Source organism: Oncorhynchus mykiss, chromosome 25 (genome assembly GCF_057628025.1).
Source record: "Oncorhynchus mykiss isolate SJ-2025 chromosome 25, ASM5762802v1, whole genome shotgun sequence".
In the NCBI taxonomy this organism is placed as follows: Eukaryota; Metazoa; Chordata; class Actinopteri; order Salmoniformes; family Salmonidae; genus Oncorhynchus; species Oncorhynchus mykiss.
This window is the reverse complement of record NC_143046.1, coordinates 39,008,500-39,033,477: the sequence shown is the minus strand read 5'-3', so window position 1 is coordinate 39,033,477 and position 24,978 is coordinate 39,008,500. Positions and strand designations below refer to the sequence as shown.

Genomic DNA, 24,978 nt, shown 5'->3' with positions numbered 1-24,978 from the left:
CAAATCAAATACTTTATGGGTATGTTTTCAGAGAGAGAGTGTTCTTCATTAGTTTTTGTTGATCTCCAGCTATAATGTCCCTTATTAGACAATTTTTCCGCCTTTAGACAGTTTCTAGCAGAGCCCCCTCTATAGCTCAGTGGTAGAGCATTTGACTGCAGATCAAGAGGTCCCAGGTTCAAATCCTGATGCCCCCTTTAAATCAAGTGCTTTCAAAGAGTATTTTGAGGGTAGAGGACTCTTTTTTCGAATATGTTACTCAGGCAAAATTGTCCATTATTAGACAATTTCTCAAGTTCAAATCCTGTCACCCCCTTGAAATCAAGTACTTTCTAAGTGTATTTTGAGAGAGGGAGTGCTCCTTTTTTGGTTATGTTACTCAGTCTAAAATGTCCCTCATTCAATGGTTTTTCTCTGTCAGACAGTTCCTATCAGAGGTGGAAGTGCAATAGACTTCAGATCAATAGGTCTCAGATTGTAATATATTTGTCATCTTCAAATCAAATACTTTATGGGTATGTTTTCAGAGAGAGAGTGTTCTTCATTAGTTTTTGTTGATCTCCAGCTATAATGTCCCTTATTAGACAATTTTTCGGCCTTTAGACAGTTTCAAGCAGAGGGGGTATAGCTCAGTGGTAGAGCATTTGACTGCAGATCAAGAGATCCCAGGTTCAAATCCTGATGCCCCCTTTAAATCAAGTGCTTTCAAAGAGTATTTTGAGGGTAGAGGACTCTTTTTTCGAATATGTTACTCAGTCAAAATTGTCCCTTATTAGACAATTTCTCAAGTTCAAATCCTGTCACCCGCTTGAAATCAAGTACTTTCTATGTGTATTTTGAGAGAGGGAGTGCTCCTTTTTTGGTTATGTTACTCAGTCTAAAATGTCCCTCATTCAATGGTTTTTCTCTGTCAGACAGTTCCTATCAGAGGAGGAAGTGCAATAGACTTCAGATCAATAGGTCTCAGATTGTAATTTTTTTGTCAACTTGAAATCAAAACACTTTATGGGTACGTTTTCATAGAGAGAGTTTTCTTTATTAGTTTTTGTTGATCTCCAGCTATAATGTCCCTTGTTAGACAATTTGACAGTATAAAATCCTGGCGCCCCCCTTGAAATCAAGTACTTTCTCAGTGTTTCTTGAGAGAGGGAGTGCTCTGCTAAAATGTCCCTCATTACATGGTTTTTCTCTGTCAGACAGTTCCTAACAGAGGTGGAAGTGCAACAGACTTCAGATCAATAGGTCTCAGATTGTAATATATTTGTCATCTTCAAATCAAATACTTTATGGGTATGTTTTCAGAGAGAGAGTGTTCTTCATTAGTTTTTGTTGATCTCCAGCTATAATGTCCCTTATTAGACAATTTTTCCGCCTTTAGACAGTTTCTAGCAGAGGGGGTATAGCTCAGTGGTAGAGCATTTGACTGCAGATCAAGAGGTCCCAGGTTCAAATCCTGATGCCCCCTTTAAATCAAGTTCTTTCAAAGAGTATTTTGAGGGTAGAGGACTCTTTTTTCGAATATGTTACTCAGGCAAAATTGTCCATTATTAGACATTTTCTCAAGTTCAAATCCTGTCACCCCCTTGAAATCAAGTACTTTCTAAGTGTATTTTGAGAGAGGGAGTGCTCCTTTTTTGGTTATGTTACTCAGTCTAAAATGTCCCTCATTCAATGGTTTTTCTCTGTCAGACAGTTCCTATCAGAGGAGGAAGTGCAATAGACTTCAGATCAATAGGTCTCAGATTGTAATTTTTTTGTCAACTTGAAATCAAACACTTTATGGGTACATTTTCAAAGAGAGAGTTTTCTTTATTAGGTTATGTTGATCACAAGCTAAAATCTCCCTTGTTAGACAATTTCTCAGTATCAAATCCTGGCGCCCCCCTTGAAATCAAGTACTTTCTAGGTGTATCTTGAGAGAGGGAGTGCTCCTTTTTTGGTTATGTTACTCAGTCTAAAATGTCCCTCATTCAATGGTTTTTCTCTGTCAGACAGTTCCTATCAGAGGTGGAAGTGCAATAGACTTCAGATCAGTAGGTCTCAGATTGTAATTTTTTTGTCAACTTGAAATCAAACACTTTATGGGTACGTTTTCAAAGAGAGAGTTTTCTTTATTAGGTTATGTTGATCACAAGCTAAAATCTCCCTTATTAGACAATTTCTCAGGATCAAATTCTGGCGCCCCATTGAAATCAAGTACTTTCTCAGTGTTTCTTGAGAGAGGGAGTGCTCTGCTAAAATGTCCCTCATTAGATGTTTTTTCTCTGTCAGACAGTTCCTAACAGAGGTGGAAGTGCAATAGACTTCAGATCAATAGGTCTCAGATTGTAATTTTTTTGTCAACTTGAAATCAAACACTTTATGGGTACATTTTCAAAGAGAGAGTTTTCTTTATTAGGTTATGTTGATCACAAGCTAAAATCTCCCTTGTTAGACAATTTCTCAGTATCAAATCCTGGCGCCCCCCTTGAAATCAAGTACTTTCTAAGTGTATCTTGAGAGAGGGAGTGCTCCTTTTTTGGTTATGTTACTCAGTCTAAAATGTCCCTCATTCAATGGTTTTTCTCTGTCAGACAGTTCCTATCAGAGGTGGAAGTGCAATAGACTTCAGATCAATTGGTCTCAGATTGTAATATATTTGTCATCTTCAAATCAAATACTTTATGGGTATGTTTTCAGAGAGAGAGTGTTCTTCATTAGTTTTTGTTGATCTCCAGCTATAATGTCCCTTATTAGACAATTTTTTGGCCTTTAGACAGTTTCAAACAGAGGGGGTATAGCTCAGTGGTAGAGCATTTGACTGCAGATCAAGAGGTCCCAGGTTCAAATCCTGATGCCCCCTTTAAATCAAGTGCTTTCAAAGAGTATTTTGAGGGTAGAGAACTCTTTTTTCGAATATGTTACTCAGGCAAAATTGTATAGCTTAGTTTTCTTTATTAGGTTATGTTGATCACAAGCTAAAATCTCCCTTATTAGACAATTTCTCAGGATCAAATACTGGCGCCCCCTTGAAATCAAGTACTTTCTCAGTGTTTCTTGAGAGAGGGAGTGCTCTGCTAAAATGTCCCTCATTAGATGGTTTTTCTCTATTCAGACAGTTCCTAACAGAGGTGGAAGTGCAACAGACTTCAGATCAATAGGTCTCAGATTGTAATATATTTGTCATCTTCAAATCAAATACTTTCTGGGTATGTTTTCAGAGAGACAGTGTTCTTCATTAGATTTTGTTGATCTCCAGCTATCAAGTACTTTCTAAGTGTATTTTGAGAGAGGGAGTGCTCCTTTTTTGGTTATGTTACTCAGTCTAAAATGTCCCTCATTCAATGTTTTTTCTCTGTCAGACAGTTCCTATCAGAGGTGGAAGTGCAACAGACTTCAGATCAATAGGTCTCAGATTGTAATATATTTGTCATCTTGAAATCATATACTTTCTGGGTTCTACAGCTATAATGTCCCTTATTGGACAATTTTTCTGCCTTTAGGCAGTGTCTAGCAGAGGGGGTATAGCTCAGTGGTAGAGCATTTGACTGCAGATCAAGAGGTCACAGGTTCAAATCCTGATGCCCCCTTTAAATCAAGTGCTTTCAAAGAGTATTTTGAGGGTAGAGGACTCTTTTTCGAATATGTTACTCAGGGAAAATTGTCCCTTATTAGACAATTTCTCACGTTCAAATCCTGGCACCCCCTTGAAATCAAGTACTTTCTAAGTGTATCTTGAGAGAGGGAGTGCTCCTTTTTTGGTTATGTTACTCAGTCTAAAATGTCCCTCATTCAATGTTTTTTCTCTGTCAGACAGTTCCTATCAGAGGAGGAAGTGCAATAGACTTCAGATCAATAGGTCTCAGATTGTAATATATTTGTCATCTTCAAATCAAATACTTTATGGGTATGTTTTCAGAGAGAGAGAGTGTTCTGTCAGACAGTTCCTATCAGAGGAGGAAGTGCAATAGACTTCAGATCAATAGGTCTCAGATTGTAATATATTTGTCATCTTCAAATCAAATCCTTTCTGGGTATGTTTTCAGAGAGACAGAGTTTCTAGCAGAGGGGGTATAGCTCAGTGGTAGAGCATTTGACCCCCTTGAAATCAAGTACTTTCTCAGTGTTTCTCGAGAGAGGGAGTGCTCTGCTAAAATGTCCCTCATTAAATGTTTTTTCTCTGTCAGACAGTTCCTAACAGAGGTGGAAGTGCAACAGACTTCAGATCAATTGGTCTCAGATTGTAATATATTTGTCATCTTCAAATCAAATACTTTCTGGGTATGTTTTCAGAGAGACAGAGTTTCTAGCAGAGGGGGTATAGCTCAGTGGTAGAGCATTTGACTGCAGATTAAGAGGTCCCAGGTTCAAATCCCAGTGCCCCCTTAAAATCAAGAGCTTTCTAAGAGTCTTTTGAGGGTAGAGGACTCTTTTTTGGTATATGTTACTCAGGGAAAATTGTCCCTTATTAGACTATTTCTCACGTTCAAATCCTGGCAACCCCTTGAAATCAACTACTTTCTAAGGATATCTTGAGAGGTGGAGTGCTCCTTTTTTGGTTATGTTACTCAGTCTAAAATGTCCCTCATTCAATGTTTTTTCTCTGTCAGACAGTTCCTATCAGAGGTGGAAGTGCAACAGACTTCAGATCAATAGGTCTCAGATTGTAATATATTTGTCATCTTCAAATCAAATACTTTCTGGGTATGTTTTCAGAGAAAGAGTGTTCTTCATTAGATTTTGTTGATCTCCAGCTATAATGTCCCTTATTAGACAATTTTTCCGCCTTTAGGCAGTTTCTAGCAGAGGGGGTATAGCTCAGTGGTAGAGCATTTGACTGCAGATCAAGAGGTCCCAGGTTCAAATCCCGGTGCCCCCTTAAAATCAAGAGCTTTCTAAGAGTATTTTGAGGGTAGAGGACTCTTTTTTGGTATATGTTACTCAGGGAAAATTGTCCCTTATTAGACAATTTCTCACGTTCAAATCCTGGCACCCCCTTGAAATCAAGTACTTTCTAAGTGTATCTTGAGAGAGGGAGTGCTCCTTTTTTGGTTATGTTACTCAGTCTAAAATGTCCCTCATTCAATGTTTTTTCTCTGTCAGACAGTTCCTATCAGAGGAGGAAGTGCAATAGACTTCAGATCAATAGGTCTCAGATTGTAATATATTTGTCATCTTCAAATCAAATACTTTATGGGTATGTTTTCAGAGAGAGAGAGTGTTCTGTCAGACAGTTCCTATCAGAGGAGGAAGTGCAATAGACTTCAGATCAATAGGTCTCAGATTGTAATATATTTGTCATCTTCAAATCAAATCCTTTCTGGGTATGTTTTCAGAGAGACAGAGTTTCTAGCAGAGGGGGTATAGCTCAGTGGTAGAGCATTTGACCCCCTTGAAATCAAGTACTTTCTCAGTGTTTCTCGAGAGAGGGAGTGCTCTGCTAAAATGTCCCTCATTAAATGTTTTTTCTCTGTCAGACAGTTCCTAACAGAGGTGGAAGTGCAACAGACTTCAGATCAATTGGTCTCAGATTGTAATATATTTGTCATCTTCAAATCAAATACTTTCTGGGTATGTTTTCAGAGAGACAGAGTTTCTAGCAGAGGGGGTATAGCTCAGTGGTAGAGCATTTGACTGCAGATTAAGAGGTCCCAGGTTCAAATCCCAGTGCCCCCTTAAAATCAAGAGCTTTCTAAGAGTCTTTTGAGGGTAGAGGACTCTTTTTTGGTATATGTTACTCAGGGAAAATTGTCCCTTATTAGACTATTTCTCACGTTCAAATCCTGGCAACCCCTTGAAATCAACTACTTTCTAAGGATATCTTGAGAGGTGGAGTGCTCCTTTTTTGGTTATGTTACTCAGTCTAAAATGTCCCTCATTCAATGTTTTTTCTCTGTCAGACAGTTCCTATCAGAGGTGGAAGTGCAACAGACTTCAGATCAATAGGTCTCAGATTGTAATATATTTGTCATCTTCAAATCAATACTTTCTGGGTATGTTTTCAGAGAAAGAGTGTTCTTCATTAGATTTTGTTGATCTCCAGCTATAATGTCCCTTATTAGACAATTTTTCCGCCTTTAGGCAGTTTCTAGCAGAGGGGGTATAGCTCAGTGGTAGAGCATTTGACTGCAGATCAAGAGGTCCCAGGTTCAAATCCCGGTGCCCCCTTAAAATCAAGAGCTTTCTAAGAGTATTTTGAGGGTAGAGGACTCTTTTTTGGTATATGTTACTCAGGGAAAATTGTCCCTTATTAGACTATTTCTCACGTTCAAATCCTGGCACCCCCTTGAAATCAACTACTTTCTAAGTGTATCTTGAGAGGTGGAGTGCTACCTTTTTGGTTATGTTACTCAGTCTAAAATGTCCCTCATTCAATGTTTTTTCTCTGTCAGACAGTTCCTATCAGAGGTGGAAGTGCAATAGACTTCAGATCAATATGTCTCAGATTCTAATTTTTTTGTCAACTTGAAATCAAACACTTTATGGGTACGTTTTCAAAGAGAGAGTTTTCTTTATTAGGTTATGTTGATCACAAGCTAAAATCTCCCTTATTAGACAATTTCTCAGGATCAAATACTGGCGCCCCCTTGAAATCAAGTACTTTCTAAGTGTATTTTGAGAGAGGGAGTGCTCCTTTTTTGGTTATGTTACTCAGTCTAAAATGTCCCTCATTCATTGGTTTTTCTCTGTCAGACAGTTCCTATCAGAGGAGGAAGTGCAATAGACTTCAGATCAATAGGTCTCAGATTGTAATATATTTGTCAACTTGAAATCAAACACTTTATGGGTACGTTTTCAAAGAGAGAGTTTTCTTGATTAGGTTATGTTGATCACAAGCTAAAATCTCCCTTGTTAGACAATTTCTCAGTATCAAATCCTAGCGCCCCCCTTGAAATCAAGTACTTTCTCAGTGTTTCTTGAGAGAGGGAGTGCTCTGCTAAAATGTCCCTCATTAGATGTTTTTTCTCTGTCAGACAGTTCCTATCAGAGGTGGAAGTGCAATAGACTTCAGATCAATAGGTCTCAGATTGTAATTTTTTTGTCAACTTGAAATCAAGCACTTTATGGGTACGTTTTCAAAGAGAGAGTTTTCTTTATTAGTTTTTGTCGATCTCCAGCTATTATGTCCCTTATTAGACAATTTTTCCGCCTTTAGACAGTTTCTAGCAGGGGGGGTATAGCTCAGTGGTAGAGTCTTTGACTGCAGATCAAGAGGTCCCAGGTTCAAACCCTGATGCCCCCTTAAAATCAAGAGCTTTCAAAGAGTATTTTGAGGGTAGAGGACTTTTTTTCCGAATATGTTACTCAGGCAAAATTGTCCCTTATTAGACAATTTCTCAAGTTCAAATCCTGTCACCCCCTTGAAATCAAGTACTTTCTAAGTGTATTTTGAGAGAGGGAGTGCTCCTTTTATGGTTATGTTACTCAGTCTAAAATGTCCCTCATTCAATGTTTTTTCTCTGTCAGACAGTTCCTATCAGAGGAGGAAGTGCAATAGACTTCAGATCAATAGGTCTCAGATTGTAATTTTTTTGTCAACTTGAAATCAAACACTTTATGGGTACGTTTTCAAAGAGAGAGTTTTCTTTATTAGGTTATGTTGATCACAAGCTAAAATCTCCCTTGTTAGACAATTTCTCAGTATCAAATCCTGGCGCCCCCCTTGAAATCAAGTACTTTCTCAGTGTTTCTTGAGAGAGGGAGTGCTCTGCTAAAATGTCCCTCATTAGATGGTTTTTCTCTGTCAGACAGTTCCTAACAGAGGTGGAAGTGCAACAGACTTCAGATCAATAGGTCTCAGATTGTAATACTTTTGTCATCAAGAAATCAATTACTTTATGGGTATGTTTTCAGAGAGAGAGAGTGTTCTATATTAGTTTTTGTCGATCTCAGTCTAAAATGTCCCTCATTCAAATGGTTTTTCTCTGTCAGACAGTTCCTATCAGAGGAGGAAGTGCAATAGACTTCAGATCAATAGGTCTCAGATTGTAATTTTTTTGTCAACTTGAAATCAAACACTTTATGGGTACATTTTCAAAGAGAGAGTTTTCTTTATTAGGTTATGTTGATCACAAGCTAAAATCTCCCTTGTTAGACAATTTCTCAGTATCAAATCCTGGCGCCCCCCTTGAAATCAAGTACTTTCTAAGTGTATCTTGAGAGAGGGAGTGCTCCTTTTTTGGTTATGTTACTCAGTCTAAAATGTCCCTCATTCAATGGTTTTTCTCTGTCAGACAGTTCCTATCAGAGGAGGAAGTGCAATAGACTTCAGCTCAATAGGTCTCAGATTGTAATTTTTTTGTCAACTTGAAATCAAACACTTTATGGGTACGTTTTCAAAGAGAGAGTTTTCTTTATTAGGTTATGTTGATCACAAGCTAAAATCTCCCTTGTTAGACAATTTCTCAGTATCAAATCCTGGCGCCCCCCTTGAAATCAAGTACTTTCTCAGTGTTTCTTGAGAGAGGGAGTGCTCTGCTAAAATGTCCCTCATTACATGTTTTTTCTCTGTCAGACAGTTCCTAACAGAGGTGGAAGTGCAACAGACTTCAGATCAATAGGTCTCAGATTGTAATATATTTGTCATCTTCAAATCAAATACTTTATGGGTATGTTTTCAGAGAGAGAGTGTTCTTCATTAGTTTTTGTTGATCTCCAGCTATAATGTCCCTTATTAGACAATTTTTCGGCCTTTAGACAGTTTCAAGCAGAGGGGGTATAGCTCAGTGGTAGAGCATTTGACTGCAGATCAAGAGGTCCCAGGTTCAAATCCTGATGCCCCCTTTAAATCAAGTGCTTTCAAAGAGTATTTTGAGGGTAGAGGACTCTTTTTTCGAATATGTTACTCAGGCAAAATTGTCCCTTATTAGACAATTTCTCAAGTTCAAATCCTGTCACCCGCTTGAAATCAAGTACTTTCTAAGTGTATTTTGAGAGAGGGAGTGCTCCTTTTTTGGTTATGTTACTCAGTCTAAAATGTCCCTCATTCAATGGTTTTTCTCTGTCAGACAGTTCCTATCAGAGGAGGAAGTGCAATAGACTTCAGATCAATAGGTCTCAGATTGTAATTTTTTTGTCAACTTGAAATCAAACACTTTATGGTAACATTTTCAAAGAGAGAGTTTTCTTTATTAGGTTATGTTGATCACAAGCTAAAATCTCCCTTGTTAGACAATTTCTCAGTATCAAATCCTGGCGCCCCCCTTGAAATCAAGTACTTTCTAAGTGTATCTTGAGAGAGGGAGTGCTCCTTTTTTGGTTATGTTACTCAGTCTAAAATGTCCCTCATTCAATGGTTTTTCTCTGTCAGACAGCTCCTATCAGAGGTGGAAGTGCAATAGACTTCAGATCAATAGGTCTCAGATTGTAATATATTTGTCATCTTCAAATCAAATACTTTATGGGTATGTTTTCAGAGAGAGAGTGTTCTTCATTAGTTTTTGTTGATCTCCAGCTATAATGTCCCTTATTAGACAATTTTTCGGCCTTTAGACAGTTTCAAGCAGAGGGGTATAGCTCAGTGGTAGAGCATTTGACTGCAGATCAAGAGGTCCCAGATTCAAATCCTGATGCCCCCTTTAAATCAAGTGCTTTCAAAGAGTATTTTGAGGGTAGAGGACTCTTTTTTCGAATATGTTACTCAGTCAAAATTGTCCCTTATTAGACAATTTCTCAAGTTCAAATCCTGTCACCCGCTTGAAATCAAGGACTTTCTATGTGTATTTTGAGAGAGGGAGTGCTCCTTTTTTGGTTATGTTACTCAGTCTAAAATGTCCCTCATTCAATGGTTTTTCTCTGTCAGACAGTTCCTATCAGAGGAGGAAGTGCAATAGACTTCAGATCAATAGGTCTCAGATTGTAATTTTTTTGTCAACTTGAAATCAAACACTTTATGGATACGTTTTCAAAGAGAGAGTTTTCTTTATTAGGTTATGTTGATCACAAGCTAAAATCTCCCTTGTTAGACAATTTGACAGTATCAAATCCTGGCGCCCCCCTTGAAATCAAGTACTTTCTCAGTGTTTCTTGAGAGAGGGAGTGCTCTGCTAAAATGTCCCTCATTACATGGTTTTTCTCTGTCAGACAGTTCCTATCAGAGGAGGAAGTGCAATAGACTTCAGATCAATAGGTCTCAGATTGTAATTTTTTTGTCAACTTGAAATCAAACACTTTATGGGTACATTTTCAAAGAGAGAGTTTTCTTTATTAGGTTATGTTGATCACAAGCTAAAATCTCCCTTGTTAGACAATTTCTCAGTATCAAATCCTGGCGCCCCCCTTGAAATCAAGTACTTTCTAAGTGTATCTTGAGAGAGGGAGTGCTCCTTTTTTGGTTATGTTACTCAGTCTAAAATGTCCCTCATTCAATGGTTTTTCTCTGTCAGACAGTTCCTATCAGAGGTGGAAGTGCAATAGACTTCAGATCAATAGGTCTCAGATTGTAATATATTTGTCATCTTCAAATCAAATACTTTATGGGTATGTTTTCAGAGAGAGAGTGTTCTTCATTAGTTTTTGTTGATCTCCAGCTATAATGTCCCTTATTAGACAATTTTTCCGCCTTTAGACAGTTTCTAGTAGAGGGGGTATAGCTCAGTGGTAGAGCATTTGACTGCAGATCAAGAGGTCCCAGGTTCAAATCCTGATGCCCCCTTTAAATCAAGTGCTTTCAAAGAGTTTTTTCAGGGTAGAGTAGTCTTTTTTCCGAATATGTTACTCAGGCAAAATTGTCCATTATTAGACAATTTCTCAAGTTCAAATCCTGTCACCCCCTTGAAATCAAGTACTTTCTAAGTGTATTTTGAGAGAGGGAGTGCTCCTTTTTTGGTTATGTTACTCAGTCTAAAATGTCCCTCATTCAATGGTTTTTCTCTGTCAGACAGTTCCTATCAGAGGAGGAAGTGCAATAGACTTCAGATCAATAGGTCTCAGATTGTAATTTGTTTGTCAACTTGAAATCAAACACTTTATGGGTACATTTTCAAAGAGAGAGTTTTCTTTATTAGGTTATGTTGATCACAAGCTAAAATCTCCCTTGTTAGACAATTTCTCAGTATCAAATCCTGGCGCCCCCCTTGAAATCAAGTACTTTCTAAGTGTATCTTGAGAGAGGGAGTGCTCCTTTTTTGGTTATGTTACTCAGTCTAAAATGTTCCTCATTCAATGGTTTTTCTCTGTCAGACAGTTCCTATCAGAGGTGGAAGTGCAATAGACTTCAGATCAATAGGTCTCAGATTGTAATATATTTGTCATCTTCAAATCAAATACTTTATGGGTATGTTTTCAGAGAGAGAGTGTTCTTCATTAGTTTTTGTTGATCTCCAGCTATAATGTCCCTTATTAGACAATTTTTCGGCCTTTAGACAGTTTCAAGCAGAGGGGGTATAGCTCAGTGGTAGAGCATTTGACTGCAGATCAAGAGGTCCCAGATTCAAATCCTGATGCCCCCTTTAAATCAAGTGCTTTCAAAGAGTATTTTGAGGGTAGAGGACTCTTTTTTCGAATATGTTACTCAGGCAAAATTGTCCCTTATTAGACAATTTCTCAAGTTCAAATCCTGTCACTCGCTTGAAATCAAGTACTTTCTAAGTGTATTTTGAGAGAGGGAGTGCTCCTTTTTTGGTTACGTTACTCAGTCTAAAATGTCCCTCATTCAATGGTTTTTCTCTGTCAGACAGTTCCTATCAGAGGAGGAAGTGCAATAGACTTCAGATCAATAGGTCTCAGATTGTAATTTTTTTGTCAACTTGAAATCAAACACTTTATGGGTACGTTTTCAAAGAGAGAGTTTTCTTTATTAGGTTATGTTGATCACAAGCTAAAATCTCCCTTGTTAGACAATTTGACAGTATCAAATCCTGGCGCCCCCCTTGAAATCAAGTACTTTCTCAGTGTTTCTTGAGAGAGGGAGTGCTCTGCTAAAATGTCCCTCATTACATGGTTTTTCTCTGTCAGACAGTTCCTAACAGAGGTGGAAGTGCAACAGACTTCAGATCAATAGGTCTCAGATTGTAATATATTTGTCATCTTCAAATCAAATACTTTATGGGTATGTTTTCAGAGAGAAAGTGTTCTTCATTAGTTTTTGTTGATCTCCAGCTATAATGTCCCTTATTAGACAATTTTTCGGCCTTTAGACAGTTTCAAGCAGAGGGGGTATAGCTCAGTGGTAGAGCATTTGACTGCAGATCAAGAGGTCCCAGATTCAAATCCTGATGCCCCCTTTAAATCAAGTGCTTTCAAAGAGTATTTTGAGGGTAGAGGACTCTTTTTTCGAATATTTTACTCAGGCAAAATTGTCCCTTATTAGACAATTTCTCAAGTTCAAATCCTGTCACCCGCTTGAAATCAAGTACTTTCTAAGTGTATTTTGAGAGAGGGAGTGCTCCTTTTTTGGTTACGTTACTCAGTCTAAAATGTCCCTCATTCAATGGTTTTTCTCTGTCAGACAGTTCCTATCAGAGGAGGAAGTGCAATAGACTTCAGATCAATAGGTCTCAGATTGTAATTTTTTTGTCAACTTGAAATCAAACACTTTATGGGTACGTTTTCAAAGAGAGAGTTTTCTTTATTAGGTTATGTTGATCACAAGCTAAAATCTCCCTTGTTAGACAATTTCTCAGTATCAAATCCTGGCGCCCCCCTTGAAATCAAGTACTTTCTAGGTGTATCTTGAGAGAGGGAGTGCTCCTTTTTTGGTTATGTTACTCAGTCTAAAATGTCCCTCATTCAATGGTTTTTCTCTGTCAGACAGTTCCTATCAGAGGTGGAAGTGCAATAGACTTCAGATCAGTAGGTCTCAGATTGTAATTTTTTTGTCAACTTGAAATCAAACACTTTATGGGTACGTTTTCAAAGAGAGAGTTTTCTTTATTAGGTTATGTTGATCACAAGCTAAAATCTCCCTTATTAGACAATTTCTCAGGATCAAATTCTGGCGCCCCATTGAAATCAAGTACTTTCTCAGTGTTTCTTGAGAGAGGGAGTGCTCTGCTAAAATGTCCCTCATTAGATGTTTTTTCTCTGTCAGACAGTTCCTAACAGAGGTGGAAGTGCAACAGACTTCAGATCAATAGGTCTCAGATTGTAATAGATTTGTCATCTTCAAATCAAATACTTTCTGGGTATGTTTTCAGAGAGAGAGAGTGTTCTTCATTAGTTTTTGTTGATCTCCAGCTATAATGTCCCTTATTAGACAATTTTTCCGCCTTTAGACAGTTTCTAGCAGAGGGGGTATAGCTCAGTGGTAGAGCATTTGACTGCAGATCAAGAGGTCACAGGTTCAAATCCTGATGCCCCCTTTAAATCAAGTGCTTTCAAAGAGTATTTTGAGGGTAGAGGACTCTTTTTCGAATATGTTACTCAGGGAAAATTGTCCCTTATTAGACAATTTCTCACGTTCAAATCCTGGCACCCCCTTGAAATCAAGTACTTTCTAAGTGTATCTTGAGAGAGGGAGTGCTCCTTTTTTGGTTATGTTACTCAGTCTAAAATGTCCCTCATTACATGGTTTTTCTCTGTCAGACAGTTCCTAACAGAGGTGGAAGTGCAACAGACTTCAGATCAATAGGTCTCAGATTGTAATATATTTGTCATCTTCAAATCAAATACTTTATGGGTATGTTTTCAGAGAGAGAGTGTTCTTCATTAGTTTTTGTTGATCTCCAGCTATAATGTCCCTTATTAGACAATTTTTCCGCCTTTAGACAGTTTCTAGCAGAGGTGTATAGCTCAGTGGTAGAGCATTTGACTGCAGATCAAGAGGTCCAAGGTTCAAATCCTGATGCCCCCTTTAAATCAAGTCCTTTCAAAGAGTATTTTGAGGGTAGAGGACTCTTTTTTCGAATATGTTACTCAGGCAAAATTGTCCATTATTAGACATTTTCTCAAGTTCAAATCCTGTCACCCCCTTGAAATCAAGTACTTTCTAAGTGTATTTTGAGAGAGGGAGTGCTCCTTTTTTGGTTATGTTACTCAGTCTAAAATGTCCCTAATTCAATGGTTTTTCTCTGTCAGACAGTTCCTATCAGAGGAGGAAGTGCAATAGACTTCAGATCAATAGGTCTCAGATTGTAATTTTTTTGTCAACTTGAAATCAAACACTTTATGGGTACATTTTCAAAGAGAGAGTTTTCTTTATTAGGTTATGTTGATCACAAGTTAAAATCTCCCTTGTTAGACAATTTCTCAGTATCAAATCCTGGCGCCCCCCTTGAAATCAAGTACTTTCTAGGTGTATCTTGAGAGAGGGTGTGCTCCTTTTTTGGTTATGTTACTCAGTCTAAAATGTCCCTCATTCAATGGTTTTTCTCTGTCAGACAGTTCCTATCAGAGGTGGAAGTGCAATAGACTTCAGATCAGTAGGTCTCAGATTGTAATTTTTTTGTCAACTTGAAATCAAACACTTTATGGGTACGTTTTCAAAGAGAGAGTTTTCTTTATTAGGTTATGTTGATCACAAGCTAAAATCTCCCTTATTAGACAATTTCTCAGGATCAAATTCTGGAGCCCCATTGAAATCAAGTACTTTCTCAGTGTTTCTTGAGAGAGGGAGTGCTCTGCTAAAATGTCCCTCATTAGATGTTTTTTCTCTGTCAGACAGTTCCTAACAGAGGTGGAAGTGCAATAGACTTCAGATCAATAGGTCTCAGATTGTAATTTTTTTGTCAACTTGAAATCAAACACTTTATGGGTACATTTTCAAAGAGAGAGTTTTCTTTATTAGGTTATGTTGATCACAAGCTAAAATCTCCCTTGTTAGACAATTTCTCAGTATCAAATCCTGGCGCCCCCCTTGAAATCAAGTACTTTCTAAGTGTATCTTGAGAGAGGGAGTGCTCCTTTTTTGGTTATGTTACTCAGTCTAAAATGTCCCTCATTCAATGGTTTTTCTCTGTCAGACAGTTCCTATCAGAGGTGGAAGTGCAATAGACTTCAGATCAATTGGTCTCAGATTGTAATATATTTGTCATCTTCAAATCAAATACTTTATGGGTATGTTTTCAGAGAGAGAGTGTTCTTCATTAGTTTTTGTTGATCTCCAGCTATAATGTCCCTTATTAGACAATTTTTTGGCCTTTAGACAGTTTCAAGCAGAGGGGGTATAGCTCAGTGGTAGAGCATTTGACTGCAGATCAAGAGGTCCCAGGTTCAAATCCTGATGCCCCCTTTAAATCAAGTGCTTTCAAAGAGTATTTTGAGGGTAGAGGACTCTTTTTTCGAATATGTTACTCAGGCAAAATTGTATAGCTTAGTTTTCTTTATTAGGTTATGTTGATCACAAGCTAAAATCTCCCTTATTAGACAATTTCTCAGGATCAAATACTGGCGCCCCCTTGAAATCAAGTACTTTCTCAGTGTTTCTTGAGAGAGGGAGTGCTCTGCTAAAATGTCCCTCATTAGATGGTTTTTCTCTATTCAGACAGTTCCTAACAGAGGTGGAAGTGCAACAGACTTCAGATCAATAGGTCTCAGATTGTAATATATTTGTCATCTTCAAATCAAATACTTTCTGGGTATGTTTTCAGAGAGACAGTGTTCTTCATTAGATTTTGTTGATCTCCAGCTATCAAGTACTTTCTAAGTGTATTTTGAGAGAGGGAGTGCTCCTTTTTTGGTTATGTTACTCAGTCTAAAATGTCCCTCATTCAATGTTTTTTCTCTGTCAGACAGTTCCTATCAGAGGTGGAAGTGCAACAGACTTCAGATCAATAGGTCTCAGATTGTAATATATTTGTCATCTTGAAATCATATACTTTCTGGGTTCTACAGCTATAATGTCCCTTATTGGACAATTTTTCTGCCTTTAGGCAGTGTCTAGCAGAGGGGGTATAGCTCAGTGGTAGAGCATTTGACTGCAGATCAAGAGGTCACAGGTTCAAATCCTGATGCCCCCTTTAAATCAAGTGCTTTCAAAGAGTATTTTGAGGGTAGAGGACTCTTTTTCGAATATGTTACTCAGGGAAAATTGTCCCTTATTAGACAATTTCTCACGTTCAAATCCTGGCACCCCCTTGAAATCAAGTACTTTCTAAGTGTATCTTGAGAGAGGGAGTGCTCCTTTTTTGGTTATGTTACTCAGTCTAAAATGTCCCTCATTCAATGTTTTTTCTCTGTCAGACAGTTCCTATCAGAGGAGGAAGTGCAATAGACTTCAGATCAATAGGTCTCAGATTGTAATATATTTGTCATCTTCAAATCAAATACTTTATGGGTATGTTTTCAGAGAGAGAGAGTGTTCTGTCAGACAGTTCCTATCAGAGGAGGAAGTGCAATAGACTTCAGATCAATAGGTCTCAGATTGTAATATATTTGTCATCTTCAAATCAAATCCTTTCTGGGTATGTTTTCAGAGAGACAGAGTTTCTAGCAGAGGGGGTATAGCTCAGTGGTAGAGCATTTGACCCCCTTGAAATCAAGTACTTTCTCAGTGTTTCTCGAGAGAGGGAGTGCTCTGCTAAAATGTCCCTCATTAAATGTTTTTTCTCTGTCAGACAGTTCCTAACAGAGGTGGAAGTGCAACAGACTTCAGATCAATTGGTCTCAGATTGTAATATATTTGTCATCTTCAAATCAAATACTTTCTGGGTATGTTTTCAGAGAGACAGAGTTTCTAGCAGAGGGGGTATAGCTCAGTGGTAGAGCATTTGACTGCAGATTAAGAGGTCCCAGGTTCAAATCCCAGTGCCCCCTTAAAATCAAGAGCTTTCTAAGAGTCTTTTGAGGGTAGAGGACTCTTTTTTGGTATATGTTACTCAGGGAAAATTGTCCCTTATTAGACTATTTCTCACGTTCAAATCCTGGCAACCCCTTGAAATCAACTACTTTCTAAGGATATCTTGAGAGGTGGAGTGCTCCTTTTTTGGTTATGTTACTCAGTCTAAAATGTCCCTCATTCAATGTTTTTTCTCTGTCAGACAGTTCCTATCAGAGGTGGAAGTGCAACAGACTTCAGATCAATAGGTCTCAGATTGTAATATATTTGTCATCTTCAAATCAATACTTTCTGGGTATGTTTTCAGAGAAAGAGTGTTCTTCATTAGATTTTGTTGATCTCCAGCTATAATGTCCCTTATTAGACAATTTTTCCGCCTTTAGGCAGTTTCTAGCAGAGGGGGTATAGCTCAGTGGTAGAGCATTTGACTGCAGATCAAGAGGTCCCAGGTTCAAATCCCGGTGCCCCCTTAAAATCAAGAGCTTTCTAAGAGTATTTTGAGGGTAGAGGACTCTTTTTTGGTATATGTTACTCAGGGAAAATTGTCCCTTATTAGACTATTTCTCACGTTCAAATCCTGGCACCCCCTTGAAATCAACTACTTTCTAAGTGTATCTTGAGAGGTGGAGTGCTACCTTTTTGGTTATGTTACTCAGTCTAAAATGTCCCTCATTCAATGTTTTTTCTCTGTCAGGCAGTTCCTAACAGAGGTGGAAGTGCAATAGACTTCAGATCAATATGTCTCAGATTCTAATTTTTTTGTCAACTTGAAATCAAACACTTTATGGGTACGTTTTCAAAGAGAGAGTTTTCTTTATTAGGTTATGTTGATCACAAGCTAAAATCTCCCTTATTAGACAATTTCTCAGGATCAAATACTGGCGCCCCCTTGAAATCAAGTACTTTCTAAGTGTATCTTGAGAAAGGGAGTGCTCCTTTTTTGGTTATGTTACTCAGTCTAAAATGTCCCTCATTCAATGTTTTTTCTCTGTCAGACAGTTCCTATCAGAGGTGGAAGTGCCAAAGACTTCAGATCAATAGGTCTCAGATTGTAATTTTTTTGTCAACTTGAAATTTAACACTTTATTGGTACGTTTTCAAAGAGAGAGTTTTCTTTATTAGGTTATGTTGATCACAAGCTAAAATCTCCCTTATTAGACAATTTCTCAGGATCAAATACTGGCGCCCCCTTGAAATCAAGTACTTTCTCAGTCTTTCTCGAGAGAGAGGGAGTGCTCTGCTAAAATGTCCCTCATTAGATGGTTTTTCTCTGTCAGACAGTTCTTAACAGAGGTGGAAGTGCAACAGACTTCAGATCAATAGGTCTCAGATTGTAATATATTTGTCATCTTCAAATCAAATACTTTATGGGTATGTTTTCAGAGAGAGAGAGTGTTCTATATTCGTTTTTGTTGATCTACAGCTATAATGTCCCTTATTGGACAATTTTTCTGCCTTTAGACAGTTTCTAGCAGAGGGGGTATAGCTCAGTGGTAGAGCATTTGACTGCAGATCAAGAGGTCCCAGGTTCAAATCCTGATGCCCCCTTAAAATCAAGAGTTTCTAAGAGTATTTTGAGGGTAGAGGACTATTTTTTGGAATATGTTACTCAGGGAAAATTGTCCCTTATTAGACAATTTCTCACGTTCAAATCCTGGCGCCCCCTTGAAATCAACTACTTTCTAAGGATATCTTGAGAGGTGGAGTGCTCCTTTTTTGGTTATGTTACTCAGTCTAAAATGTCCCTCATTCAATGTTTTTTCTCTGTCAGACAGTTCCTATCAGAGGTGGAAGTGCAATAGACTTCAGATCAATATGTCTCAGATTCTAATTTTTTTGTCAACTTGAAATCAAACACTTTATGGGTACGTTTTCAAAGAGAGAGTTTTCTTTATTAGGTTATGTTGATCACAAGCTAAAATCTCCCTTATTAGACAATTTCTCAGGATCAAATACTGGCGCCCCCTTGAAATCAAGTACTTTCTAAGAGTATTTTGAGAGAGGGAGTGCTCCTTTTTTGGTTATGTTACTCAGTCTAAAATGTCCCTCATTCATTGGTTTTTCTCTGTCAGACAGTTCCTATCAGAGGAGGAAGTGCAATAGACTTCAGATCAATAGGTCTCAGATTGTAATATATTTGTCAACTTGAAATCAAACACTTTATGGGTACGTTTTCAAAGAGAGAGTTTTCTTGATTAGGTTATGTTGATCACAAGCTAAAATCTCCCTTGTTAGACAATTTCTCAGTATCAAATCCTAGCGCCCCCCTTGAAATCAAGTACTTTCTCAGTGTTTCTTGAGAGAGGGAGTGCTCTGCTAAAATGTCCCTCATTAGATGTTTTTTCTCTGTCAGACAGTTCCTATCAGAGGTGGAAGTGCAATAGACTTCAGATCAATAGGTCTCAGATTGTAATTTTTTTGTCAACTTGAAATCAAGCACTTTATGGGTACGTTTTCAAAGAGAGAGTTTTCTTTATTAGTTTTTGTCGATCTCCAGCTATTATGTCCCTTATTAGACAATTTTTCCGCCTTTAGACAGTTTCTAGCAGGGGGGGTATAGCTCAGTGGTAGAGTCTTTGACTGCAGATCAAGAGGTCCCAGGTTCAAACCCTGATGCCCCCTTAAAATCAAGAGCTTTCAAAGAGTATTTTGAGGGTAGAGGACTTTTTTTCCGAATATGTTACTCAGGCAAAATTGTCCCTTATTAGACAATTTCTCAAGTTCAAATCCTGTCACCCCCTTGAAATCAAGTACTTTCTAAGTGTATTTTGAGAGAGGGAGTGCTCCTTTTATGGTTATGTTACTCAGTCTAAAATGTCCCTCATTCAATGGTTTTTCTCTGTCAGACAGTTCCTATCAGAGGAGGAAGTGCAATAGACTTCAGATCAATAGGTCTCAGATTGTAATTTTTTTGTCAACTTGAAATCAAACACTTTATGGGTACGTTTTCAAAGAGAGAGTTTTCTTTATTAGGTTATGTTGATCACAAGCTAAAATCTCCCTTGTTAGACAATTTCTCAGTATCAAATCCTGGCGCCCCCCTTGAAATCAAGTACTTTCTCAGTGTTTCTTGAGAGAGGGAGTGCTCTGCTAAAATGTCCCTCATTAGATGGTTTTTCTCTGTCAGACAGTTCCTAACAGAGGTGGAAGTGCAACAGACTTCAGATCAATAGGTCTCAGATTGTAATACTTTTGTCATCAAGAAATCAATTACTTTATGGGTATGTTTTCAGAGAGAGAGAGTGTTCTATATTAGTTTTTGTCGATCTCAGTCTAAAATGTCCCTCATTCAAATGGTTTTTCTCTGTCAGACAGTTCCTATCAGAGGAGGAAGTGCAATAGACTTCAGATCAATAGGTCTCAGATTGTAATTTTTTTGTCAACTTGAAATCAAACACTTTATGGGTACATTTTCAAAGAGAGAGTTTTCTTTATTAGGTTATGTTGATCACAAGCTAAAATCTCCCTTGTTAGACAATTTCTCAGTATCAAATCCTGGCGCCCCCCTTGAAATCAAGTACTTTCTAAGTGTATCTTGAGAGAGGGAGTGCTCCTTTTTTGGTTATGTTACTCAGTCTAAAATGTCCCTCATTCAATGGTTTTTCTCTGTCAGACAGTTCCTATCAGAGGAGGAAGTGCAATAGACTTCAGCTCAATAGGTCTCAGATTGTAATTTTTTTGTCAACTTGAAATCAAACACTTTATGGGTACGTTTTCAAAGAGAGAGTTTTCTTTATTAGGTTATGTTGATCACAAGCTAAAATCTCCCTTGTTAGACAATTTCTCAGTATCAAATCCTGGCGCCCCCCTTGAAATCAAGTACTTTCTCAGTGTTTCTTGAGAGAGGGAGTGCTCTGCTAAAATGTCCCTCATTACATGTTTTTTCTCTGTCAGACAGTTCCTAACAGAGGTGGAAGTGCAACAGACTTCAGATCAATAGGTCTCAGATTGTAATATATTTGTCATCTTCAAATCAAATACTTTATGGGTATGTTTTCAGAGAGAGAGTGTTCTTCATTAGTTTTTGTTGATCTCCAGCTATAATGTCCCTTATTAGACAATTTTTCGGCCTTTAGACAGTTTCAAGCAGAGGGGGTATAGCTCAGTGGTAGAGCATTTGACTGCAGATCAAGAGGTCCCAGGTTCAAATCCTGATGCCCCCTTTAAATCAAGTGCTTTCAAAGAGTATTTTGAGGGTAGAGGACTCTTTTTTCGAATATGTTACTCAGGCAAAATTGTCCCTTATTAGACAATTTCTCAAGTTCAAATCCTGTCACCCGCTTGAAATCAAGTACTTTCTAAGTGTATTTTGAGAGAGGGAGTGCTCCTTTTTTGGTTATGTTACTCAGTCTAAAATGTCCCTCATTCAATGGTTTTTCTCTGTCAGACAGTTCCTATCAGAGGAGGAAGTGCAATAGACTTCAGATCAATAGGTCTCAGATTGTAATTTTTTTGTCAACTTGAAATCAAACACTTTATGGTAACATTTTCAAAGAGAGAGTTTTCTTTATTAGGTTATGTTGATCACAAGCTAAAATCTCCCTTGTTAGACAATTTCTCAGTATCAAATCCTGGCGCCCCCCTTGAAATCAAGTACTTTCTAAGTGTATCTTGAGAGAGGGAGTGCTCCTTTTTTGGTTATGTTACTCAGTCTAAAATGTCCCTCATTCAATGGTTTTTCTCTGTCAGACAGCTCCTATCAGAGGTGGAAGTGCAATAGACTTCAGATCAATAGGTCTCAGATTGTAATATATTTGTCATCTTCAAATCAAATACTTTATGGGTATGTTTTCAGAGAGAGAGTGTTCTTCATTAGTTTTTGTTGATCTCCAGCTATAATGTCCCTTATTAGACAATTTTTCGGCCTTTAGACAGTTTCAAGCAGAGGGGTATAGCTCAGTGGTAGAGCATTTGACTGCAGATCAAGAGGTCCCAGATTCAAATCCTGATGCCCCCTTTAAATCAAGTGCTTTCAAAGAGTATTTTGAGGGTAGAGGACTCTTTTTTCGAATATGTTACTCAGTCAAAATTGTCCCTTATTAGACAATTTCTCAAGTTCAAATCCTGTCACCCACTTGAAATCAAGGACTTTCTATGTGTATTTTGAGAGAGGGAGTGCTCCTTTTTTGGTTATGTTACTCAGTCTAAAATGTCCCTCATTCAATGGTTTTTCTCTGTCAGACAGTTCCTATCAGAGGAGGAAGTGCAATAGACTTCAGATCAATAGGTCTCAGATTGTAATTTTTTTGTCAACTTGAAATCAAACACTTTATGGATACGTTTTCAAAGAGAGAGTTTTCTTTATTAGGTTATGTTGATCACAAGCTAAAATCTCCCTTGTTAGACAATTTGACAGTATCAAATCCTGGCGCCCCCCTTGAAATCAAGTACTTTCTCAGTGTTTCTTGAGAGAGGGAGTGCTCTGCTAAAATGTCCCTCATTACATGGTTTTTCTCTGTCAGACAGTTCCTATCAGAGGAGGAAGTGCAATAGACTTCAGATCAATAGGTCTCAGATTGTAATTTTTTTGTCAACTTGAAATCAAACACTTTATGGGTACATTTTCAAAGAGAGAGTTTTCTTTATTAGGTTATGTTGATCACAAGCTAAAATCTCCCTTGTTAGACAATTTCTCAGTATCAAATCCTGGCGCCCCCCTTGAAATCAAGTACTTTCTAAGTGTATCTTGAGAGAGGGAGTGCTCCTTTTTTGGTTATGTTACTCAGTCTAAAATGTCCCTCATTCAATGGTTTTTCTCTGTCAGACAGTTCCTATCAGAGGTGGAAGTGCAATAGACTTCAGATCAATAGGTCTCAGATTGTAATATATTTGTCATCTTCAAATCAAATACTTTATGGGTATGTTTTCAGAGAGAGAGTGTTCTTCATTAGTTTTTGTTGATCTCCAGCTATAATGTCCTTTATTAGACAATTTTTCCGCCTTTAGACAGTTTCTAGTAGAGGGGGTATAGCTCAGTGGTAGAGCATTTGACTGCAGATCAAGAGGTCCCAGGTTCAAATCCTGATGCCCCCTTTAAATCAAGTGCTTTCAAAGAGTATTTTGAGGGTAGAGTACTCTTTTTTCCGAATATGTTACTCAGGCAAAATTGTCCATTATTAGACAATTTCTCAAGTTCAAATCCTGTCACCCCCTTGAAATCAAGTACTTTCTAAGTGTATTTTGAGAGAGGGAGTGCTCCTTTTTTGGTTATGTTACTCAGTCTAAAATGTCCCTCATTCAATGGTTTTTCTCTGTCAGACAGTTCCTATCAGAGGAGGAAGTGCAATAGACTTCAGATCAATAGGTCTCAGATTGTAATTTGTTTGTCAACTTGAAATCAAACACTTTATGGGTACATTTTCAAAGAGAGAGTTTTCTTTATTAGGTTATGTTGATCACAAGCTAAAATCTCCCTTGTTAGACAATTTCTCAGTATCAAATCCTGGCGCCCCCCTTGAAATCAAGTACTTTCTAAGTGTATCTTGAGAGAGGGAGTGCTCCTTTTTTGGTTATGTTACTCAGTCTAAAATGTCCCTCATTCAATGGTTTTTCTCTGTCAGACAGTTCCTATCAGAGGTGGAAGTGCAATAGACTTCAGATCAATAGGTCTCAGATTGTAATATATTTGTCATCTTCAAATCAAATACTTTATGGGTATGTTTTCAGAGAGAGAGTGTTCTTCATTAGTTTTTGTTGATCTCCAGCTATAATGTCCCTTATTAGACAATTTTTCGGCCTTTAGACAGTTTCAAGCAGAGGGGGTATAGCTCAGTGGTAGAGCATTTGACTGCAGATCAAGAGGTCCCAGGTTCAAATCCTGATGCCCCCTTTAAATCAAGTGCTTTCAAAGAGTATTTTGAGGGATGAGGACTCTTTCTTCTAATATGTTACTCAGGCAAAATTGTCCCTTATTAGACAATTTCTCAAGTTCAAATCCTGTCACCCGCTTGAAATCAAGTACTTTCTAAGTGTATTTTGAGAGAGGGAGTGCTCCTTTTTTGGTTACGTTACTCAGTCTAAAATGTCCCTCATTCAATGGTTTTTCTCTGTCAGACAGTTCCTATCAGAGGAGGAAGTGCAATAGACTTCAGATCAATAGGTCTCAGATTGTAATTTTTTTGTCAACTTGAAATCAAACACTTTATGGGTACGTTTTCAAAGAGAGAGTTTTCTTTATTAGGTTATGTTGATCACAAGCTAAAATCTCCCTTGTTAGACAATTTGACAGTATCAAATCCTGGCGCCCCCCTTGAAATCAAGTACTTTCTCAGTGTTTCTTGAGAGAGGGAGTGCTCTGCTAAAATGTCCCTCATTAGATGTTTTTTCTCTGTCAGACAGTTCCTAACAGAGGTGGAAGTGCAACAGACTTCAGATCAATAGGTCTCAGATTGTAATATATTTGTCATCTTCAAATCAAATACTTTATGGGTATATTTTCAGAGAGAGAGTGTTCTTCATTAGTTTTTGTTGATCTCCAGCTATAATGTCCCTTATTAGACAATTTTTCCGCCTTTAGACAGTTTCTAGTAGAGGGGGTATAGCTCAGTGGTAGAGCATTTGACTGCAGATCAAGAGGTCCCAGGTTCAAATCCTGATGCCCCCTTTAAATCAAGTGCTTTCAAAGAGTTTTTTCAGGGTAGAGTACTCTTTTTTCCGAATATGTTACTCAGGCAAAATTGTCCATTATTAGACAATTTCTCAAGTTCAAATCCTGTCACCCCCTTGAAATCAAGTACTTTCTAAGTGTATTTTGAGAGAGGGAGTGCTCCTTTTTTGGTTATGTTACTCAGTCTAAAATGTCCCTCATTCAATGGTTTTTCTCTGTCAGACAGTTCCTATCAGAGGAGGAAGTGCAATAGACTTCAGATCAATAGGTCTCAGATTGTAATTTGTTTGTCAACTTGAAATCAAACACTTTATGGGTACATTTTCAAAGAGAGAGTTTTCTTTATTAGGTTATGTTGATCACAAGCTAAAATCTCCCTTGTTAGACAATTTCTCAGTATCAAATCCTGGCGCCCCCCTTGAAATCAAGTACTTTCTAAGTGTATCTTGAGAGAGGGAGTGCTCCTTTTTTGGTTATGTTACTCAGTCTAAAATGTTCCTCATTCAATGGTTTTTCTCTGTCAGACAGTTCCTATCAGAGGTGGAAGTGCAATAGACTTCAGATCAATAGGTCTCAGATTGTAATATATTTGTCATCTTCAAATCAAATACTTTATGGGTATGTTTTCAGAGAGAGAGTGTTCTTCATTAGTTTTTGTTGATCTCCAGCTATAATGTCC

The 24,978-nt window shown here is 37.9% G+C and overlaps 16 non-coding genes across 16 annotated transcripts; all 16 read left to right on the top strand.

The window, feature by feature from the left end:
• The first annotated feature begins 1,393 nt into the window (after positions 1–1,393).
• On the top strand, positions 1,394–1,465 carry trnac-gca (transfer RNA cysteine (anticodon GCA)). The gene has a single exon. It is a non-coding gene; the product is annotated as a tRNA-Cys (tRNA).
• A 1,305-nt stretch (positions 1,466–2,770) lies between these two features.
• trnac-gca (transfer RNA cysteine (anticodon GCA)) lies at positions 2,771–2,842 on the top strand. Its single transcript has one exon. It is a non-coding gene; the product is annotated as a tRNA-Cys (tRNA).
• Positions 2,843–3,497: 655 nt separating this feature from the next.
• trnac-gca (transfer RNA cysteine (anticodon GCA)) lies at positions 3,498–3,569 on the top strand. Its single transcript has one exon. It is a non-coding gene; the product is annotated as a tRNA-Cys (tRNA).
• A 1,217-nt stretch (positions 3,570–4,786) lies between these two features.
• trnac-gca (transfer RNA cysteine (anticodon GCA)) lies at positions 4,787–4,858 on the top strand. The gene has a single exon. It is a non-coding gene; the product is annotated as a tRNA-Cys (tRNA).
• A 1,217-nt stretch (positions 4,859–6,075) lies between these two features.
• trnac-gca (transfer RNA cysteine (anticodon GCA)) lies at positions 6,076–6,147 on the top strand. Its single transcript has one exon. It is a non-coding gene; the product is annotated as a tRNA-Cys (tRNA).
• Positions 6,148–8,691: 2,544 nt separating this feature from the next.
• trnac-gca (transfer RNA cysteine (anticodon GCA)) lies at positions 8,692–8,763 on the top strand. The gene has a single exon. It is a non-coding gene; the product is annotated as a tRNA-Cys (tRNA).
• Positions 8,764–10,561: 1,798 nt separating this feature from the next.
• trnac-gca (transfer RNA cysteine (anticodon GCA)) lies at positions 10,562–10,633 on the top strand. The gene has a single exon. It is a non-coding gene; the product is annotated as a tRNA-Cys (tRNA).
• Positions 10,634–13,208: 2,575 nt separating this feature from the next.
• Positions 13,209–13,280, top strand: trnac-gca (transfer RNA cysteine (anticodon GCA)). The gene has a single exon. It is a non-coding gene; the product is annotated as a tRNA-Cys (tRNA).
• Positions 13,281–15,076: 1,796 nt separating this feature from the next.
• trnac-gca (transfer RNA cysteine (anticodon GCA)) lies at positions 15,077–15,148 on the top strand. The gene has a single exon. It is a non-coding gene; the product is annotated as a tRNA-Cys (tRNA).
• A 655-nt stretch (positions 15,149–15,803) lies between these two features.
• trnac-gca (transfer RNA cysteine (anticodon GCA)) lies at positions 15,804–15,875 on the top strand. The gene has a single exon. It is a non-coding gene; the product is annotated as a tRNA-Cys (tRNA).
• Positions 15,876–17,091: 1,216 nt separating this feature from the next.
• Positions 17,092–17,163, top strand: trnac-gca (transfer RNA cysteine (anticodon GCA)). The gene has a single exon. It is a non-coding gene; the product is annotated as a tRNA-Cys (tRNA).
• A 1,006-nt stretch (positions 17,164–18,169) lies between these two features.
• On the top strand, positions 18,170–18,241 carry trnac-gca (transfer RNA cysteine (anticodon GCA)). Its single transcript has one exon. It is a non-coding gene; the product is annotated as a tRNA-Cys (tRNA).
• A 2,543-nt stretch (positions 18,242–20,784) lies between these two features.
• Positions 20,785–20,856, top strand: trnac-gca (transfer RNA cysteine (anticodon GCA)). Its single transcript has one exon. It is a non-coding gene; the product is annotated as a tRNA-Cys (tRNA).
• Positions 20,857–22,654: 1,798 nt separating this feature from the next.
• trnac-gca (transfer RNA cysteine (anticodon GCA)) lies at positions 22,655–22,726 on the top strand. The gene has a single exon. It is a non-coding gene; the product is annotated as a tRNA-Cys (tRNA).
• A 724-nt stretch (positions 22,727–23,450) lies between these two features.
• trnac-gca (transfer RNA cysteine (anticodon GCA)) lies at positions 23,451–23,522 on the top strand. Its single transcript has one exon. It is a non-coding gene; the product is annotated as a tRNA-Cys (tRNA).
• A 702-nt stretch (positions 23,523–24,224) lies between these two features.
• trnac-gca (transfer RNA cysteine (anticodon GCA)) lies at positions 24,225–24,296 on the top strand. Its single transcript has one exon. It is a non-coding gene; the product is annotated as a tRNA-Cys (tRNA).
• Positions 24,297–24,978: the final 682 nt, after the last annotated feature.